The sequence below is a fragment of the Sapajus apella genome, unplaced genomic scaffold (genome assembly GCF_009761245.1).
Source record: "Sapajus apella isolate SASKATOON/1434 unplaced genomic scaffold, GSC_monkey_1.0 scaffold2, whole genome shotgun sequence".
Classification (NCBI taxonomy): Eukaryota; Metazoa; Chordata; class Mammalia; order Primates; family Cebidae; genus Sapajus; species Sapajus apella.
Genome location: NW_022436942.1, coordinates 24,205,784 through 24,223,486, shown reverse-complemented (window position 1 = coordinate 24,223,486; position 17,703 = coordinate 24,205,784). Strand labels below are relative to the sequence as shown.

Here is a 17,703-nt window from a genome sequence, read left to right as displayed (position 1 = left end):
CTCAGCTTAGGGCGGCTCCCCTCACCGCAGGGCTCATCGCCGCCCAGATCCAGGGAACCTCATGGACACCTGCAGCCCCCAATCCTTACCTCAACTGTCAGCCCCTGCTCAAGCCCACATGGACCCTCACTGGCCTCAGGGGTCCCTCCTAACCCCTTTCTACCACAAGCTGCTCCGAAGGCATCCAGTTTATAGTTGAAGGTACTGAGGCTCTGAGAGCTTAAATGACTTGTCCCAGTGCAAGCAGAATTATAGCCTCCCAAAGACGTCCACATCCTAATCCCCAGAACGCCATGTTCCCTTACATGGCGGAAGGGACTTTGTAAACAGGATTGAGGATCTCGTGGTGCAGAGATTATCCTGATTATGTGTGTGGGCCCAGTGTTGTCAAGAGGGTCCTTTCAACTGGACGAGGGAGGCAGGAGATGAGGCGGTGTGAGGAAGATGGACGGGAGACCAGGAACGTGGGCAGCCATGGGAATCTGGAAAAGGCAGGAAAATGGGCTCCCCTGTGGAGTCTCCAGGGGGAACGCAGCCCCACCACACGTTGATTTCAGCCTAGTGAGACTGTTTTGGATTTCTGGCCTCCAGAGCTGCAGTGGTAAGATTTATTTACAGACAGGGCCTCACTCTGTTGCCCAGGCTGGAGTGCAGTGGTGAGATCTCGGCTCACTGCAGTCCCCACTTCCTGGGTTCAAGCGATTCTCACGCTTTAGCCTCCTGAGTAGCTGGGACTACAGGCACGTGCCACCATACCCGGCTAAGTTTTGTATTTTTAGTAGAGACGGGGTTTCACCATGTTGCCCAGGCTGGTCTTGAACTCCTGACCTCAAGTGATCCGCCCACCTCAGCCTCCCAAAGTGCTGGGATTACAGGCGTGAGCCACTGCAACCAGCCAGTAAGATTAATTTAAATAAAGAAATACAATTGTGTTGCGTGCAGCCCCTAGGTTCATGGAAATCTTCATTAGCTTCCTACAGCAGCTGCAGGAAGCTAATCCTGCCAGCTGGTAAGTGGTGGAGCTAGACATTGAACCCAGAGGGAAGGGCCGGGTTTCAGGCTGCTCCCTTGGCCCGGTGGCTGTGCCCACCACTTTCTCTGCCTCTCTTCCCACTCCCTGCCTGTGTTTTCTGAAGGGTGGCTCCACAGCTTGGTGGGGAAAAGCCTTCTGGTGAGTATGGGACATACTGAGAGATTCAACTCAGGGCCAGAGGCTGGGTTTCAGTTGCTCTCCTCCCCACTCCTCCTCCAACTCCAGCCTCCCCCTTCCTGTCCCTCTCCCATAGTGAAGGGCAGAGGGACAGCAGCCTACAGCAGCCGCTTTCTTGGGGGTTCATGTGGGGGACAGGTCTGTGCTGGCCGTCAGGGCTGGGGGTGTGAAGGGCACTGCAACAGCATAGCTGTTACGACCTCTGCCGAGGTACACCCAGCTGCTTCCACACTTTGCTGGGCTTTTCCTTCCTGGCTGCTGTGTCATTTGAAGCAGGGGTGGGTGGGATGAGGGGGTGTCTTTGGGTCTCTCCTCAGGGGCAACCTGAGGCTCTGTGTGTCTATCTCAGGGTAGGGGGTGTCTGGGTGCCTGGTGTAGGGAGGATCCGAGGGCCCTGCCCCTGTGGTGTGTGTGCGTTGGGGGGTGTCTTAGACACTGTGTGCCTCTCTGGGCAACGTGTCTCTCTGCATGTGAGTGTGGAAATGTGAGCATGCAAGTATGCTTGCTGCTCACGGCCCTGCTGTGTGCCTGTGTGTGTGTGTGAATTTGTTATGACTGTAAGTGTGTGAACAGGCATCCCTGTGCCCATATGTGAATGTGTGTGAGCACATACGTGGGTCCTTACTCATTCCTCTGTGTGAACATGTGAGTGTGCAAATGTGATGTCTGCTCGTGCTCCTGTGACTGTAGGAACACGTGGGAGCGTATGCGGGCTCACATCCTGCATGTGAATGTGTGTGGACGTGTGAGCATGTGAGTGTGCAGACACACCCACTCATGGCCCCATGTGTGGCTGTGGGAGTGTGCAAGTGTGTGTGTCTATAGATGTCCTTGTGTGGGTGAGTGTTGGCACATGTCTGCTTCCTCCCCATGTGCGTGTGTGTGTGAGTGCGTGGCTGGGGGGCGCACCCCCCCAGCCAGCCAGCATTGCCTCACCCTGGTGACACAGCTGCTAATGACTGTTTGTCATTGTCTGTGCGGTGGTGGCATCACCTGCACTAATGACAGTCTCCCCTGCCTAATGACCTGGCTCCTGCCCCATTATTTAGGAGCCTCAGGATCACTGGCCCTGTGACCAGAGAGATGTTGACCAACATTTCCCGTTGGGGTACTGGGGGGTGGCGAAGTCATAAATCCCACCCCTCCCTGACAGCCCTCGGGGTGCCTGTGTGGGCTGGAATTTCAGCGGGCTGATGGCATCCTGGGCGGGAAGCCCCAGGTCTGGCCCTGCCCTCTGTCTCTGGCAAAGCTGGGCGGCTGCTGCCCCTCCCCACAGGTGCCCCTAGACCCTGGCAGCCAGATGTACATCAGGTCCCAAAGACAGGGCTCTGCCTTTCCACCATGAAATCCCCAGGATTCCTCACCTCTGTGAATGGAGATGTCCCTTCTGAGCAGGGCTCTCTGTGCCCAGGAGGCTCTGGTCTGCAGCTAACCCTGGGGAGCGAGGGGGTCTGGAGCAGCCAGTGAACCACAGGGTCCAGAACAGGCTGCCTGCGTGGAGGCCACCGTGGAGCCTCATCCAGTCACGCCGTCAATATTTTTTTTATGATGAACATTAAATTAAAATAGCCTCTGGATTCTGGAGGAGAACTGTCGCCTTTCTGTGAGCCCACAGCCACAGCTGCTTGTTCATATTCTCTTCTAGCTTTCAATCTGCTCCCTCCTATTGATGTTCCCCACTTATAGGCAAGCCTCCTTCCACTTGAAGTTTACCTGGGTCTGCAGGGAAGCCTAGGACTCTGTCTGGGGCAGGAGGGACTCCTTAAAAGTGTTCCAGGTTGACAGATGCAGGCCTGGAGCTGGCCGTGGGACCTTGAGCTGGGGAGCTGTGGCGTCCTCCTCTGCCGTGCACGGCTGCACTGGTACCTGCTTCCTAGGGCTGCTCTTCGGACTAGGTAAATGCTGTGCATTACACACAGCATTCGGAAGCCTGCTGGCACACGGCAGGCATTCAGTGAATCTTTTTAAAGCCATGGAGCCTGCATCGCCTCCTCTCCAGAATGGGACAGACAAGTGCTGCTGCTCGGGCTGTGGTGAGGATTGGTGAGAAGCCACGGGAAGCGCCTGCTGCAGAGTGGGGCAGCTCCCGCATCTTTCTCGCAGAGTCCTCTGCTTCTCTCCTCACCCAGGAGGGGCTGAGTGGGGGAAAAGGACGGAGTGGTTGCCCCGGCTGTTTTCTTTGCTGCCACGGTGCCCCAGTCCTGGTGGGGAACTCCCTCACTTGCCAGCCAGGGACTGTGGCTTGCTTACATGACTTACAGAGGGTTTCTCAGACTCATTTGTGACTCACTAGAGGGTCGTGACGATAGAAAACCATCCCAGTGCATTACAGAGTATCATTTTGTGAATGTATGTGTCTGTCAGTTGCTGTAAAATGTATTTCTTCCTGTGTGTTGAGGTTAAGAAGCCGGAGACACCTGCTCTACTGTCTCTGGGCAGGGCAGGAGCAGGGGCCTGGGGACTCCCTGGTTTTGCCTTGTTCCTCCTCTGCTCCATCATGAGGTGTGCGCTAAGTGCCCATGTGTGCTGCCCTGGCATGACTGGGTCCCAAAATGGGAGCACCCAGATCCAGCTGGGGACAGATCCTTTCCTGCCCCCAACAACCCACAGAAGTGTCCCCTCATGTCATGTGCCCGGGAAGGCCCACACTTGACATCCAAGGTGCTATGCCATCCAGGAGCGGCCTGCAGGGTGGAGGCTGCCACAGGACAGGTGAGGGTACAAGGGAAGCCCAGGCATGGCTCGCTTCTGGACCTAGGCCTGGACGAGCTTCAGGGCCGAACCAAGCTGTCCCTGAATGCTGCTCCTTTCCCCATGGTGCTGGACACTTAGCCAGCCAGCCCAGGGGTAGGGTGAGGGCATCAGAAAATGCTTCCCACAAAAGCAGACCAGTTAGGGGTGGGGGCCCTGAAGCGCAGGCATGGCCGTTTTTTCCTTTCCCCAACACAACAGCCACACCCTCAGTGTGGGCCCAAGTGGGAGCTAGTGGTGGGTGGGGCAAGGGGTGTTGGGGCACCCCAATAGCAATGGCTGCCACTTATTGAGGGAGGCCTCTGTGCCAGGTGCAGCACAAGTCAACCTCAGTCTTTATGACTCTCCCCAAGTGTCCATATTATGGTGCTTATTTTATAGACAGCAAAGCTGAGGTCCAGAGAGGTTATGTCCACACAATGAGTAAGTGCTAGGGCTGAGAATCAATCTCAGTTTGGTCTCTCTCTGCATCCTCCTATGGCTTCCGAGGGAAATGTGTGTTACTGGGGACACAGCACTGGCACACAGGCTGGTTCCAAAGGCCAGGAGGGGGGAACTTGGTCTTGGAAGGGCTTGCAGTACACCAACTGGAGAGGCTTCCTTTGAGGAGAAGCTGACCTCTTCCAGGTACTCTCCAGAGAGTCCTTCCCCACTATAACCTTAGCTGGGGCCTCCCTGACAGTGAAGGCAAGAACTTGTTCATGGGGAGAAATGCTCCTTATTGGAGGTTTTATCAGTGAGATTATCAAGAGGAAAAAATTGCAGCAGGGGAGATGTGACTTAGAATCCAAAGTCTTCCTTGGCACTCCTTAAGGGCAGGGACTAATCCTCCAGCAAAATGGGCTTAATGCACACTGGAGACTCTTACAAATAGTGATGATTGTGGCATGTGTAGCTCTGTGAGAATATCTGCAAAGTAACACATAAACAAGGGCAAATGAGCACAGGGTAACTTGGGATCTAAGTGCCAAGGGGACGCGGAGTAAGCAGTGGAGTAAGTGGTAAGAGTTGGGTGGGGTTGGCCAGGGAAGGCTTCCAAGAGCGGGGAGTGTGTGATGGTCTGGGAGGGACAAGGCTTTCCTTGAGGTTAGGACAGGCAGGGGGAGCAACCGGCATCTGGCATCCCAGCGGCATCATTCCAGAACCAGCCAGTCCCTAGGAGCCCTACCCCTGAGACGGCTCAGTGACCTGGTACTCTGGGAATTCACCCTGCCTCCTGGGTGGGGATTGTCCAGCCACACGCCTGTCCAGCCCAGTTGGTGCCACTGGAAAATGTGGAAATGTGGTGTGGCCTTGAGCCAGGCCCTCATCGCCAGGGTTTTGGCCCAGTTTTGGCCTGTGGCCTATCCAAATGTCTTCTCTGTGAGATGCTGGGGTAGGGAAAGAGCGGGAGTGCGCTTCTGTCACGGTGGGGCTGAGAGAGGTTCTGGAAAGTGGAGTGGGGAATGCTACCAAGGCCAGCTGCCTCCCTCCTCAGGAGCCAGGGGCCAGTCAGGAGGGTGTGTGCCTGTGGTCAGCTGCCTTCAGACTCGGCTGCATCTGGGGCGGGAGCCCGGACCTGAGGCTGTGGAGAGAAACCTCAGGCTCACAGAGCTCCTGGGTGGGAGGGGACTTGAGCCTCCTCACTTTCCTTACAGAGAAGGAGGTGGGGGCCAAGGGTTAGGAAGGGAGGATAGAGCGTGTGTGTGTGTGTGTGTGTGTGTGCTGGATGGACCCAGGCTATGAGGTTTTTGATTTTTGAGGACTTCCCTTGGCAGGGGGGAGACTGGTTTGAGGCTGAGGTCTGAGGTGGGGGCAGCAAGTGCACCCTGGCTCTAGTGCTGGGGTGGTGGTTGAGGAGGGAGAGACAGGCAGAGCCCAGGTGGCTCCCTGCAGGAAGTATAGGCCAGGAAGCAGGGCCAGGAAGGTGGAAGGGGTAGGGCCTAGGCGGGGAGTTCCTTGGTGGGGACAAGGAGGCACGTGTGCCTGGCTGCGCTGGAGCTGAAGGCCTGAGAGCAGACAGGGAATTGGGGAGCAGAGAGTGCACCCGGAGGGCAGAGCTCTGGGCCATGTGGAGGCCTCTTCCTGTAATCAGGAGGCAAAGGGAGTCCCTGGCGGTCCAGAAGGACCAGACAGCTTCTTTCCTGGGGCTGCCAGCCAGGCCCGCCCATGTTGTACTCCAGAAGCTGTAGCCTGTCCAGCCAGGCTCAGGGGAGGGTCTCTGGACCCCTAGTGGTGGGTTTTGGGGTGGGTGGAGGGGCTAATTTGGGGAGAGACATATCCAGGAATTGGCTGGGGGAAGAGAAGTTGAGGCTCAAGATACAGGAGAACTTGGGGCTGGGGTTGACTCCTGCTCTGTGTGACCTCTAGGGATGCCCTGAAAGAGAGAGAGAGAGAGAGAGAGAGAGAGAGTGACAGACAGAGAGAGACAGAGAGAGAGAGAGAGAGGCATCTCTTTGGGGATTATAGTTTCTTCACAGCTGGCATTTAGGTGTGTGCCTGCAGCAGCCTCAGAAGTGACAGCATTTGGCCACCTATCTCCTGCCCAGCAAACATCCTGTGCTTTAAAACAAGGGTCAGCAGAGAGAGATTCAGGGGAGGGACTGGCCCCTGTAGAGGAGGAGAGCCTCCCCTCCCCTCCCCCACTGTCACAGGGAGGCTACTGGGGACCATGGAAGGGCCTGGGAGGAGGGACAGAGATGGTGAGTCACTAGCTAAAGTCCACACGTGGAGGCCAGAGGAACCTCGTGTCTGAGCCCCATGGGGACAGCTCTGTTGTCGACTCTCTCCAGCCTTCCCGTCTTCTTGTCTTGGGCATCTTGCCCAGGCCCTGCTGTCAGTACCTGCTCCCTGAGCCAGTGCCTGGCACACACAGCCATGAGATCATGGGGCGGGGTAAATTGGCAGGGCCCGATCTCTCTTGGAGCTGCGGCAGGTGCATGTTGGAGCTCTGGGCCTGGCGCCTCTGTGATCTCCTACCTGGCCCCTTGCAGGGAGGTGGCTCCTCCAACCAGCCAGTTCTGCCTTTTCCACCTCAGTCCCCAGGCTCCAATAAAGGGGGAACATTGGCCCAATCCATGGCATGAAGGCTTGAGATTAGACTTCAAGAAGGACTTCCTACTCAACATATGGGATGGTGGGATAAGGGTACAGGGAGTTAAAATTGGGGACAAATATTAATAATAAATGTATTACTCATCATCAAGGGCTTATTCTGCGCCCTGCTTTGTGCTAAGTGCTTTGCAGGCAGTTCTCATGTAATCTTCACTTGACCTTGTAGAACACAGAAACTCAGGCTGAGCTTTGCCAGCCAGTGAGCAGAGGAGCTGGCGCTTGCCCTAAGCTTCTAGCTGTGGGATAAATCCTGAGGGTAGAGTGAAGCTGGCCACTAGAGGATCACGTGGGATCCAGAGTGCCCATCATCCATCATTTAGCATTCAGTCGTGAATAAGACAGGGGTCTGGAGGTCAAACAGGTAGGGAAGGTAAGAGCTGACCTCATGTTGCAGAGGGCAGAAGTGAGGATGCAGAGGTGGGTGGGCTTGTTTGGCACCTCTTGAGTCAGAAAAGAATCACGCACATCAGAACTGTGGCAAGAGGGAGAGAGGTGAGACAGCAAGACGTTCTGACTTCCAGGGCTGCGTGTCCTTGGCACTTCAGGGGTGTGTCTCCTGGAGAGGGCGAGCTGCTTCCCGGGCTCAGTCTGGAAGTAGGAGGATGGGCAGCCCACACTGGGGTCTTTGTTCAGGCTTGTGTGTGAGCACCTGTGTGTGCATGTATGTGTGTGTGTGTGCCAGATATGTGTGTCCACAGTCTCGAGGCGTCTTCTGCCTCCACAGGCTCTGAGCTCTCCAGCAGGGTCTGTTGTGAGCATGGGCCCCTGAGAGAGGACTGTTTCCTTTGCTGATGGTCTGGGAGGTACATCTGGGTGCAATGCTATCTTGATTGGGGACCATTCTTTTTCTTCAAATGTCCCCCACTTTGGCAGACCATGTATTCCAATCCTAAAACCCTCACCCTTACTTTCAGGAATTTTTCTCTGCCCCTTCCATTCCCTTCACCTTTCCTTGAGGATAAACGAGAATCTAGGACTTTAGCTAGGGGTGGGTGTATCCTATTTCCTCCCTCTAACCACGATTCCCACCTTGACTTGTTTGCCCCTGCCACGTTTCAGCTTCCACAGAATTGGATTCACTGCAGCGAGTCCGCACATGCTTAACAGCACAGGTGTATGGGAAGAAGGGGCGTGTGAATGACTGCATGTGGCTGGGGACAGCCCTTGGGTGCTCCTTGTGAGGTGTCTTGTCGGCTGCTGGCCCTTTCTGCCCTTGGTGTCCAAGGCAGTGCCCCATGCCAGGGGTCTGGGGTCAGATTCTGTGTCTCAAGGTCCAAGAGCAACACACACACAAAGTCCTGGGATGTCAGGGCCAGGTGGGACCCTAGAGACCACCTAGGTGCATCTATCCCTCATTGATAGGCAACGCACCCCCCAGAGACGAATAGACCTTGCCCAAGATCATGCAGCAAGTTTGAAGGACACAGCTGGGTCCCCTGACCCCCAGTCACAGCTCTGTCCGCCATGCCACATTCTCCCCCTGATTTTGACAGCCCCCTTCTCCTCCCCTCCCTCTCTTTGCTGTCATCTCTGTACTTTTCTCATGCCCTCCCCTTTCAAGGTGGGTGGACCAGAACCTGCCCACCAGAACCTACCCTTTTCTCAAGGCCTAGCCTGGCCCTCCTTCACTCTGGAACCTGCCCGATTCCTCTCCCCTAACATCTTCTGCACCATTAGCGACATGTCCTGCTAATTCTCATTCCCTAATTGTCTGTAATACAAATTAATGCTTGATTACTTGATGCTCTAATGACCTGGGTTCTAACCAGGCTCAATTGCTTTCTAGCTGCGTGACCTTGGGCTAGTTACTTAACATTTTTAGTCCTCTGTTTTCTCATCTGTTAGTGGTGTTGGCTTTTGAGCCCGAGTAGACAGCAGAAGCCAAGACTCAGAGGGGGAAACTTCAAAAAAGGCAGTGGGAAAATCTAAGGTGTGATGGAGGGGTGGTTGGGAGCAATGGTGAAGGGGCAGGCAGGGATCGAACCAGGGTAGCTTCAGCTGTGGGGGGCTTATGTTATTGGGAATGGGGCTCCCATGAGGCTTTTTGGAAGGGAAGTAACACACCCCCACCTGGAGCTTGAAGTGGGGTAGAAAGGGCACGGGCTTTGGAGCTGGCAGAGCTGGACTGAAACTCCAGCTCTACCACTGAGCAGCGGTGAGATCATGCACACATTGCTAGATCTCTCTGGGCCTCCTTTCTCAATCTGTAAAATAAGGATTGTGGAGTTGTGGAGTTATGGTAAGGATTAAACAAGGAAAGGTCTATTAATTGCTTAGCTTGGAGTCTTGCACTTAGTAAGTACTTAACGAGAGGTAGCTGTGATGATGGTGCTGTCATCATCACCCAGAAGCGCGTGTCTGCCTCCTGGCCCGCCTCTGTGCTGGGTCTCTGGGCCCTGGGTGTCAGGCTCATTCCTCATTTTCCAACCTGGAAGCTTCCCAAGGGCAGGGCTCACATGCATCATCTTCTTGCTCTGGCTCTTTCAGGAAGTGATGGGAGTGGGGAAGGCTGCTGAACTGGTGATGTCATACTTTGGGGCTTCTGGGTGGTTCTGCAGAGGCCCCAGGGACCTGCAGGTGGAGAGGGAATGTGGGGAGGGGGTCTCATGTCCTCTTGGTCACCCATCAGCTGTGTAGGGTCTGAAGTGATTAAGGAGCTTGGGGAGGTTAGTGTTGAAAAGATGGCAAGCCACTTCTCCCAGGGACAGTCCCTGGAGCCTCAGGCACTGCGGTGAGCCTACCGCTGCTGGGGAATCTCGTGGCGGGGCCCATCTCCCAGTGAGGGAGCACGGAGGTGGGAGCTGAGGGGACCTTGCTTCCCCTACCCCCGACTGAGTGTCTTCTTGGTCCATGAGGATGAAATAATTATGAATAATGAAATAATTAGAGTCTAATATGAGACAGGATTTCTTAAACACCTACTAGGTGTTCAGTGTGTGCTGGGTGTGGAGGATAATCATTTGGCAAGGCTGGCTGGGCCCCTGCCTGCAGAGGGGTTACAGTTTAGAAAGGGATTCAGACAAGTGCACAGAGGATATGCACCAGGAAGGGAGGAAGCCTAGGGGCCGTGGGAACGCTGAGGGGTGCACTTGGGCTCCCTAGAATGGCCGTGTGAAGTTTCGTGGGGATGAGACATAGCTGGGCCCTGCAGGCTGAGCCGGGGACCTGCCAGCAGTTGTGTGGCTGGAGAGCAGACCAGGGTGTTAAGAGCTTGGAGCGGTGGGGGGTGGGGGCGGGGGAGGGTGACAGTGGCTGGAGTTGAAGCCAGAAAAATACAAGGGGCTCTTGAATGCTGCTGTGAGGAAGGGGCTTTCTGTCCCGAGGGAAGCTGGGAGCTGTTGAAGAGTTTTTAGCAGGGAGGGATGTGGTCAGTTGCAGGGGCTGCAGTGCTACGGGAATGGGGAGGATGGGGGGGTCTGTCGTTGGATTTCATGGAACAGGGGAGTGATGAGGGGGGCATGTTCCTGGGGAGGGAGGAGGGGATGGAGTGTGTGGGTCTGGCACAGGCAGTCTGAGGTGGGCCTGCCCAGGTGGGAGGGTGTGGGGACTCCACCAGGTCGGGGTTTGCTCCCCGGGCAGGGATGAGGGAGGGGGAGGGGTGAGGTAGAGGGCTGGACTGCAAGAGCAGGTGGGGGAGCTACGGCCTCAGCTCCTCCGGCACCTCCCTTAGTACTCCCAGGCTGGTCTGCTCCAGTGGCCCTCAGAAAGACATTCCACCTCACCGAGCCTCGGTGTTCTCATCTGAAGAATGGAGCGGGCAAGGCCTTTCTCCTACACATTCAGGTATCTGATTAGTCAACAGTCATGGTGTCTCCATCTGGGCCCTGAGTTGTGGGACACAGGAACTGGGAGAGGCAAGCCCATGACCCACCAGGCCCCTGAGGGCCATGCCAGGGCCAGAGGTGGGCTCTCGGCCAGCTCTTGGAGTACTTCAGGAGGAGGTGGAGGAACTGGAAGTTCTGGGAATGTGTCCATGATAAAGAGCCGCAAACAAGATCCCAGGTCCAAGGCCACCTCCCCTTCTCTGTGACATAGGGTGCTCTCTCAGACCCTTACAGCTCGTTGGGCATTTGAGCCATCCCTGTGCAGTGGGACCAGGTCCCTCAGGGCTGGGAGGACAGGGAATATGGAGGTATGGCTTAGGCATAATGGGGTGAGGACCCTGGACTCACCCAGCTCTGAAGGTCATCAGATCTTTGCTGCTCATCTTCTGCCTCTGCAGAGCCCTGAATGGGAATGGAATGGGGTTCATGTGCAGCAGGCAGGAGAGATTTAGGCAACAAGAACTTCCAGTACTGTCTCAGGGTTCCCAGCTTTCCCATGTCCTGAGGGAGCTGCTGAGCCTGTGGGAGATGAGGGGTGTCCATTCCCCCGTTCTTCTCAACCTCCCCCACCTGCCATCCTGGGACACCTTTGTCTGCCACCTGCGTCTTGTTGGACACTGTCCTCATATGTGTGTTAGGCAGGCGGCAGGTGCTGGAGCAGAGTGCGCTGCCCATCGCTTCTCCCTCCGGGGGTCACTGCGAGTTGGGGTAAGAGTGGTGTGTTCCTGCCAGACCCAGGAGAAGGGAAAGCAAGCCCCGGTCCACCCTGGAGGGTCTCTGCTGCTGGAAAAGGTGCTCTATCAGGCTCATCTGTGTGAGTCACTGCCTTCCATGCAGGGTAAGTTGAGCTCTGCCTTTTGGATCTCAAAATCCAGGGATGCTGAAGTGCTGGGTCTGGAGAAGGGAGGTGGCGCAGTGCAGCAGGGCCCTGGCCTGTCTGTCCTGACGGGAGATGGGGCTGGCAGGACGGGGAGGCTGGATGGCTGGTGATGCAGGGCGTGCCCATCCCTCTCCTCCTTCCTCACACCCCCACGCTGCTCTGTCCCCTTCCGGCCCCTCTTCTCTCCTCACATTTCCTTCTCTTCTCTTCTCTCTCACTCCCCTCCTGGCCTCAACCTTTTCGTCCTCCTCCCCGCAGTCCTGCCCTCTGTCTCCTTTATTTCTTCCTTAACCCCCCGCCCTTCCCTTTCCCGTCTCCTCCTCCAGCATCCAGAGTTCTCTTCAACTACTTGCCCCACCGCAGACGCCCTCCCTGAGTTCAAGCTGCCCGTTCTTCCTTTTTGCAGCCCCTGCCCATCTGGGCAGCAGAGTTCATCCCATACCCTGCAGGGAGACCAGGGCCACCACAATGTCCCTCTCCTCCCTCCTAGAGGCTGGCTGGGTCCAGCCTGAGCTGTGCCACCTGCTGACTCAGGCCAATGGGACTGTGCCTCAGGCAGGTTCCTGCCCTTCAGAGCCCAGCGCTGGGCTGTGGACCCGACAGCGGCCCCCAGAGGTGAGGCTGGGAATTGCAGCATCCTGCCTGCTGCAGTTCCCTCCGTGCTGTACTCTCACCCCTGATGTCCTGAAGGTCCCACCTGTATGTCTAGGGGTGGGGATAAGCATGTGAATGCTGTGTGGACACCTGGGCATAGTCTACTGTTTATGCATGCATGTGTGCGTCTGGTGTGTGTGCATGATATGAGTGTGTACCTACTGCCTGAATGGGTGTGCCCAGGCAGGGCACAGCCAGCCAGCATCACCCCGGGGAACCGCTGTGTGTGTGTGAGTGCTGAGTGCACATGAGTGTGCAGGTGTGTGATGGAATTCAGGCTCCTGCGGACTTTATATATTTGTGAGTGTGTACATTCGGGAGCATGTGTGATAGCACAAAGTCAGGTGTTTCCTGCATACTTGGAGATTAAGTGCCCTGACAAGTGTGTGCTCGTCTGTGCCTGGGGATGCCAGTGAGCATGGGAATAGCATGAAGCCACATGGACATGTGTGAGGTGGGAGGGGCTGTGGGTGCTTACACAAGGCTGCTCATAGCATGCACCTGTGTGCCTAAGAGGGACTATCTGCCTGTGTGAGTTATGTGCACACACCTGTATTCACTGCACTTTCGAGGGATATGAGACCCCCCTGGGGAGGTCTGTGGTGCCATAAAGGCACGTGTGAGCAGTGAGCAGGGCCCGAGGGAAGTGGCTGTGCTGAAAGGGGACATATTTAATGATTTATAAGCTTTTAAGGAAAAGCCTCACCCCCATTCAGGCCCCAGACACAGTGACACCCTCCCATCCTGCTGCCACATCACTCAGGCCTGACATCAGCCAGGCACCTGAAACCACAGGAATGAGAGGTAGTCTTGTTGCCTCTGCCTCCTCACCTGCTCACCCACTGTAGGGCTGATGCCAGGGAAGAGCAAGGATGCCTCCCTAAAGCACCTGCGAGGTGCAGGGGTATGCGGCCAAGACGATGCTGCAGTCCAGGCCAGAGACCCCTCTGCAGCCACGGAGGCCATGCTAGCCCCACCCCATGGCTGAGAGAGGATTGCAAGGAGTAGGGACACCTGTCGCTGCCTTGGTGGACTTGGGGTCCAGGTGCCCCCTTTCCCAGCCAAGCCTGGCTCCTTCAGGAGCTAATGGGCTTCCCAAAGTCTGCCTGCTGGGACTGACTGGGCATGAAGCAGAGGGGAGGAAGCCCTCGATGACTGTGGGCTGAAGGAATGAGTGAAGAAACAGTGGGGCTGGGTGAGGTGGCTCACACCTGTAATCCCAGGGCTTTGGGAAGCCGAGGCACGAGGATGGCTTGAGCCCAGGAGTTGGAGACCAGCCTTGGTGACACAGTGAAACCCTGTCTCTACACTTTTTTTTTTGAGACAGTCTTGCTCTGTCACCCAGGCTGGAGTGCAGTGTCACAATCTCAGCTTACTGCAATCTCTGCCTCCTGGGTTAAAGTGATTCTCATGCCTCAGCCTCCCAGGTAGCTGGGATTATAGGCATGTGCCACCACTCCTGGCTGATTTTTTTGGTATTTATTTTCAGTAGAGATGGGATTCACCATGTTGGCCAGGCTGGTCTCGAACTCCTGACCTCAAGTGATCCGCCTTGCCTTGGCCTCCCAAAGTGCTGGGATTACAGGCATGAGCCACCACGCCCAGCCCAATTTTTTTTTTTTTTTTTTTTTAAAGAAACAGCAGTTCCCAGGGATGGTGCTGACTGGCCCCAGGGAATTCACTGAGGGTGAGTGGATGGCTATGCTCAGTGCTGGGAGATTGGCCTTTGAATTCACTTCTGCCTGATCCTCACTTTTCCCCTTTCTAGGAAAGATCAGAAATCCCCTACAAGGTAATGGTACCAATGAAATTCAGAGGTGTGCCTGGTACCTAGCACATGGTAGATGCTCAGGAAATGACAGGTGTGTCCTCCTCGAGAGCTGACAGCTGTCCTGAGCCCCTTCCAGAGCAACTCCTGGACCAGCTATGAGTCAACTATGGCTGGGCAGCAGGGATCCTTGAGTTCCTGTTCTGGAAGCATGAGTCAGGCCCAGGTCGGAGAGGAGGGAGGTCACATTGGGGTCAGATGCTGGACCCAGGCAGGATCAGACACGCACCTGGCTGCCACCTTATCACGATGCCCGTTGCTAGTAACTGGATCTCAGAAGTTAAGGCCCTGGGGCTGAATGAAGCATTCCAGCTCTGTGGGCCGAAATGTTGTTGACGTGGGCTGTATGATGCATAGATGCTTTTTAGATAGCACAGCTTGAAAAGGGCCAGCAAGCCCCCGAAGGCATTGCCTTCACAGCTGCTGCTGCTGCTGCTGCTGCTGGGGACAGAACCCCCAGCCCTAGAGCCCGCCCAGCCTGGGGACCCCCATCACCTCCCTCAGAGCTCCTGAAGCTAGCCTGCCAGTTCAGAGCCCATCTCTGATTTCCGGAGAGCCTCTGTTCTTTATCTAGATCATCGCAGTCACTAGTGAGGACCCAGTTGCGCTTTCCACCAGGTTTTAGAGAACACCTGAGGAGTGGACATTCCTATTTTAACCCTCTTTCTCACACCTCTGACTCTGAGCGGTGTCCATCATCCCCTGTTGCTGCAAACTGTGACCGTTCAGTACAATGGACAGTGCTCATGAGAGGGTGGGGTGGAGGCGAGCCTGTGTCAGTGCTTCAGCCACAGTAGGCACATGCCCATTGCCCGGCTCCTTATCGCTGGGAGCCACCGTCTCTCCTGTTTCTTATGGCAGATAACGATGGCTTATCCATCCTTTGGGAACTAAGCACACTGCTCTAGACAGTCACTAACATGAACGACCTTATTTAGGAATTAGGTGCCTCAGAGAGAGCCTTTGCAGGCTGAAACATGGAGGGAAGTGGCGTGGTGATGGGACTTTTCTCTTTGCCTCCCAAATGTGCAGAAAAAGGCAGTGCAGGAACACACACACACCCGAACAGAAACAAACGTTCATTGAGTGCCTGCTGTGGACCTAGCCTTCTTAGGCACTGGGAGGGAGTGGGTAGAAAAGTGAGTTTGCACAGCACTTGCCTTTAGCAGCTCGCAGTTGTATGGAGAAGATATGCATCAGCAAACACTGCTTTTCCATTTCTGAAATTTATGGGACTATCCTGGGGAAACATCAAACCTGTTAAAATATGCAAAAAGTGAAGCAGCAGCTTTGCTATAGGGAAAAACAAACCTCAGAAACCCTTAGTGACGGGCCACTGAACACGGGTTTGCAAGGCAGCCCTCTCCTGGTTCCATTGGCAACTGTGCTGGCCGGGCCCTGCCACCCCTGCTGGGGAAACAGTGTAGGGAAATGGCATAGAGGGCCAAGGACAACAGGGTCTGGTGACTTAGATAAAATGAATACAAAATATACATATATATATATATATATATATACACACATATATATATATATATATACATATATATATATATATATATATATAGTGTGATAATACCAGAGAGCAAAGGTGCTCCTCTCTTCCTCTCCCTTCCTCCCTTCCCCAGGCTCCTCCTTCTCTGAGCCCTCAGGGCCTGATGAGAAGGTCTTGGTCCCAGTGGAGGGTAGGAAAAGTCCCCATTTGTTTTGCTTCCTGTTCCAAGCCACAGAGGCCTCAGGCATCTGACCTCCTCCTGGATGCTCAGTGCTGAGGCTCCTCACTGGAGCCTTGGCCCGCAGCCAGCAGCCAGCCCTCCCTGGCCAGCCTGGGGCCTGAACCCCTGCACCGGGAGGTGCTTGTCTGCCCGCACCTGGCAATCTGATCTGCCCCGAGACAGTCAGGTTGAACAGGTTTGGCCGCCTGAACTGGCTGCAGCCTTTGCCTTTAGTAAGATAAAGGAAGAGTCGGAGCTTTCAGCCACAGCCAAAATAAAGTTTTTGGATTTTTTTTTTCTCTTTGAAATAATTTCTAACCTATGAAAAAGTTGCAAGAAATTATTTTTTTCCTGTATCATTTGGGAGTAAGTTGCTGGCCTGATGGCCCCTCACTCCTGAATTCTTTAATGTGTATTTCCTACAAACAAGGACATTCTCTCTCTCACATAACCACAATGCAGCCATTAACACCAGGAATTTCATCTCAATACGTTGCTGCCATCGAGTCCTCAGACCCCATGAGTTTTCCCAGTTGTCCTGATGATGTCCTTTAGAGCAAAGGGTCCAGTTCAGACTCAGGCATGCTTGCGTGCGGCTGTCATGTCTGGTTAGTGTTCTCGAATCTAAAATAGTTCCTCCGTCTTGATTTCCATGACCTTGACACTTGCGAGGGTGACACGTCAGTTATTTAGTAGAACGTCCCTCAGACCCATCTGATGTTTGCTGATGTTTCTTCATGAATCGATTCTGGTTCTGCATTTCCAGCAGGAAAATCATGGACACCATGCTGTATTCTTCCTATGGCATCCCGTCAGGGCCTGCACCATCTCAATTTGTTCCATGACCAGTGATGCTAACTCTGATGGCTTAAGATGGTGTGTGCCAGTCTTCTCCAAGGTAAATTACTTTTTTCCTCTTTGTAATTGAAAAGCACTTTATGGAGAGATCCTTAAGTTTCTTCATCTTCAGCAAACTTCCTCCCACTAGTTTTAGCATCATGGATGTTTCTTGGCCTAATTATTACTGTGATAGTTGCCAAGTTCACTAATACTTCTGCGTTTAATAGTTGGCATCTTCTGTACAGAAAAAGTGTAATAAAAGAAAAAATACTTTATCTTCTCTGTATTTATTTATTCATATTTTTATTTATATTAGTATAGATTCAGGGATTTTTATCTTACTCATTATTTATTTTGGTTTTATTGTGTTAATTGCAATTTATTTTTGTTAATTAATTTATTTTTGAGATAGGCTCTTGCTCTGCCACCCAGGCTGGGGTACAGCAGTGTGATTACAGCTCACTGTCACCTCGAACTCTTGGGCTCAAGCAGTCCTCCTGTCTCATCTTCCCAAATAGCTGGGACTTCAGGTGTGCACCACCATGCCGAGCTAATTTTTTTTTTTTTTAAGACTGAGTCTTGTTATGTTGCCCAGGCTGGTCTTGAACTCCTGGCCTCAAGTGATCTTCCTGCCTTGGTACCCCAAAGTGCTGGGATGACAGCACCTGACCTCATTATTTATTTTGATGCTGAAAATCTCCCAGCTTGGCCAAGGGGTCACCCCTTCAGCAGGCTTCTGTGTCCTTTTGCGACCCCCACTCCATTCTTTAGGCACTTCCTCGCTTTCTGAAACAAGATGTTCCTGGCTCATCTTGTGGTTTTCCTGTCCCACCCGTGGCATTGGCCATTTCTCCAAGGTACAGTCGTTTCTTTTGATGGAGAAGGGGATATAGAAACAGAGATCTTGG

The 17,703-nt window shown here is 54.2% G+C and overlaps 1 long non-coding RNA gene across 1 annotated transcript in view; it reads left to right on the top strand.

Moving 5' to 3' along the window:
• The window catches only part of LOC116561505, a 42,725-nt gene that overhangs the window by 19,896 nt on the left and 5,126 nt on the right, over window positions 1-17,703 (top strand). The window contains exon 2 of the long non-coding RNA XR_004273455.1: window positions 16,725-16,853. This is a non-coding gene — a long non-coding RNA (uncharacterized LOC116561505). The remainder of the gene's footprint in view (window positions 1-16,724; window positions 16,854-17,703) is intronic.